This window comes from Aulostomus chinensis, chromosome 5 (genome assembly GCF_037954235.1).
Source record: "Aulostomus chinensis isolate RoL2024-O1b breed Wild chromosome 5, RoL_Achi_v1.0, whole genome shotgun sequence".
Taxonomy (NCBI): domain Eukaryota; kingdom Metazoa; phylum Chordata; class Actinopteri; order Syngnathiformes; family Aulostomidae; genus Aulostomus; species Aulostomus chinensis.
In genome coordinates this window covers 2,949,535-2,952,714 of record NC_141324.1, presented here as the reverse complement: position 1 = coordinate 2,952,714, position 3,180 = coordinate 2,949,535, and the positions used below count along the sequence as shown (strand labels likewise).

The 3,180-nt window shown below is 46.1% G+C and overlaps 1 pseudogene; it reads right to left on the bottom strand.

Annotated features, from left to right (window-relative positions):
• Positions 1–470: 470 nt before the first annotated feature.
• LOC147260899 (cellular tumor antigen p53 pseudogene) lies at positions 471–1,168 on the bottom strand (annotated as a pseudogene).
• Between the last annotated feature and the right edge of the window lie 2,012 nt (positions 1,169–3,180).

The window sequence follows — 3,180 nt, the reverse complement described above, 5'->3', positions numbered from 1 at the left end:
TAATCCTGACCCCCTTTGGGGTGTACGGTTCTGGACAACAGGACAACAGTCCAACCGTCCCCCATTGTTTGTGTGTATGTGCTTCCATTTCTTAAATTGTTTGTTTTTTTATCCAAAAAATGACATTTTTCTTCAAAAATGAAATCAAAATGTTTGTCAATGAAATAAAGTTGTTGTCTTTTGTCTTTTTTTCATATGTATATGTTTTTTTTAATTGACAAATGAAATGACTGAAACGGAGGTTTTCTTTTATGCTTGTAAATAAAAACCACTCCTAAACTAGGAAGGACAAAAAAACTCAAAGCGCTCTCCCAAAAATAGGAAGGATCAAAAACAATATTTATGTATTTATTTATTAGTTCTGTCTATACATCTTTTTAACATCAGCAACTAAGGAAGGTGTGCCAGCTAAAAACAAAAGAAACGTTTCGACCCGTCCCGGGTGTTCATCAGGTTCGGCACACAGAGAACTACCGTGGCTCCCTTGCAGTAGAAGTGGAGCATGAGATGTGATCTCCTTGCTGTCCAAAAGAAGAGTGGTTTTCTTTTTTCTCTTTTCTTTTCTTCTTGTCTTCCAAATACTGAGCCCTCTCGCTCCCCTCCATCCTGATCAGATGGCTGAGAAGCTCCGCCGCGTCCTCCTTCTGGTGATGGGGGCATCGGCGCACCACGTCGGACACGTGCTCCGTGTTCTGATACACGGCGGTTGCTCTGAGCGCGGCGCCCCGGGGGGGGCTCCTTGCTGACCAGCGCCTCCACGGGGCTGGTCTTGGCAAGCTGGCAGTAGTTTGTTGAGCAGCTCTGAAAAAGTGAAGTTGACCGACTTGGCCGTGCCGGTCTGCTGGAAGTGCAGCTGAAAGCCGTGTTCTCCCGGATGGTCCGTGGTGACGGGGACAGTGGGGGTCAGGGGGGAAACGCCATCTCGGGTGGACGCGCTATCTCGGGTGGAGACTTCAGGAAGCAGCTCAAACAGTTTCTCGTCAAAGTTTTTGGCCAGTGCCTCATCACTGATGTTCGGCATCTCCATGTTTCCAGCGTCGGGCCTCCCCTCCGCAGCCACAGGGGGAATTGTGCTGATGGAGGCGGTTACCACGCTCTCCCACAATTCAGTGAAGGAGTCAGGCAGGCCCTGGCTCAGAGGCAGACTGTTGTACCCTTGCTCTTCCATCCTTTATTCCCCTCTTTTCCCAGGTGAGAGAAAAAAAGTCAGGAAGAGCCGATCACTCCTAAACTAGGAGGAAAAATATCCAAAAAAGTAAAAAAGGTGTGCCAACAAAAACAACGTTTCGACCTGTACTGGGTCCTCCTCAGGTTCGGCACACAAAAAACCGACTGGCTCGCTTGCAAGGGCAGTGTAGCAAGAGCTGTTTTCCCTTCGCTGTCCTTTTTGTCAGAGCAGACTACACGCTCCTCGATCTTGGTTCTGGACTGGACCTGATCTTTGCATATGAGACACTTTCTTACACGTGGCGAACAGAGGGAGCAGGTGGCAAATGTCCGCAGGGCCCAAACAGAGTGTCTCTCTTCCTGTCTGAGCACACCATTCACTCCTCCAGTGACTCGATGTTGCTGGTCAGAGATGCACTGCGGGTTCCCACCTGGCCGCTGCTCTTCTCTTTGTGGCATTTAGCCAGAGCCTTGCACAGGCTGGGGTCGGGACACAGGTCTGGAGGGGACTGGTCCTTCTTGTTGCGAATGGTCAAATCTGCTCCGTTAGCAGCAAGGAAGCAGGCGATGGATGCTGCACTCTTCTTTTCTGCCCCCTGGGTGCCGAAGCCCATGATTAACGTGGTCTTGGAGGGTTCCCAGGGTTCCACTTTGCTTTTTAGGGCCTGAGCCAGAAGAAAACCTTTGTGCTACCAGTTTGAACTGGTTTGATCCCTTTATTTAACTCTCTAAATGCTGGAGAATCATCACTCTATTGATACAATGGAGCTCCCTAGGAGACAGAAAGTAGTGATCCCAAATATATTGAACCCTTATTGACAGTGATTAGTCTGAAAACAAGTTTATTTTAACCCTTTACATTCATGAACTAATATGCTATAATAACTATAATAATTAATGTATAATAATGTACATTAATGACCCTTTAAACTAATTGACTAATATGCGCTTCTGAACTTTTTTATTGTATTAATTTTAACTATGTAAGATATCCTAAATCCATTTGTATATATATTCATCTATTTATTAATTCATTAAAATTTGGTTAGGTATCAGGTAAGAGTACCAACCTAGTTAAAGTGGTGCACTTTGGAACCGTAAGGTGTAGGAGGCTGAAAGTTGGTGCACGCCGTTCTGATGGTCGGTGGAGTGATTGGTGAAAGTTTCAAGTGGATTGGAGCAAAGGGGGCGGAGTTATTGGCGAACAAGCCCCTATTTTGATTTTAATTGGCGGATCACTTTTGAGCTGTAGGGGGCAGAGTGCTGAGACTCTGGCTACCCCCAAATTTGGGAACGGGCTTTCCAACGAGCCTAGTCCCAAGTCTGTAGGATTTTAGGAGAAGAGGGGTTTGGGGAACCGCGACCCAAGATGGCCACGGGACCCAGGCACACTCCATCCAGTATTGTCATACCTGTTTCGCCCACATATCTTTACCCCATTGTACACAAATAATCATACAGACACAGTTTTTGGAAAGAACATTGTTTTGTGTCGACAGTTGAAAACCTTTTTGTTTTTGTACATCATGAACCCACTTGACTTGTTTAAAGTAGCCTCTTTTCGCGTCAGCTTTCTCTTCTGTCCGTGGTTTGACCTTTGACCGGACCAGGTCATCTTTAAGATTCTTATTTTTACGGAATGCAGCAATGATTCTTAGATCCTGATGGGGTTGGGTTGATCTCATGACCCTCTCAAAATCATTCTTGATATTCCCGACCAGCCTAACAGTAGAAGGGGAGAAAGTGGTGACCAGTGGAAGAGCAGTGGCGACATGACTGGGCTTGGACCGGAGAGAGGTTTTGAAGCTGTGTCTTAAGAAGGTCCGAGAGTACCCTCTGCTGGACAAAGCGGAGAAGACCACCTTGGTGGCTTCTTTAAAGTCCTCTTTTTGTGTACATATTCTGTGGAATCTTAATAACTGTGATTTAATTAGTCCTCTGAATGTATGCTTGGGGTGGTGACTGCTTTTGTGTAAGAGTGCATGTGTGTCCGTGTCTTTCAAATAAACTTTA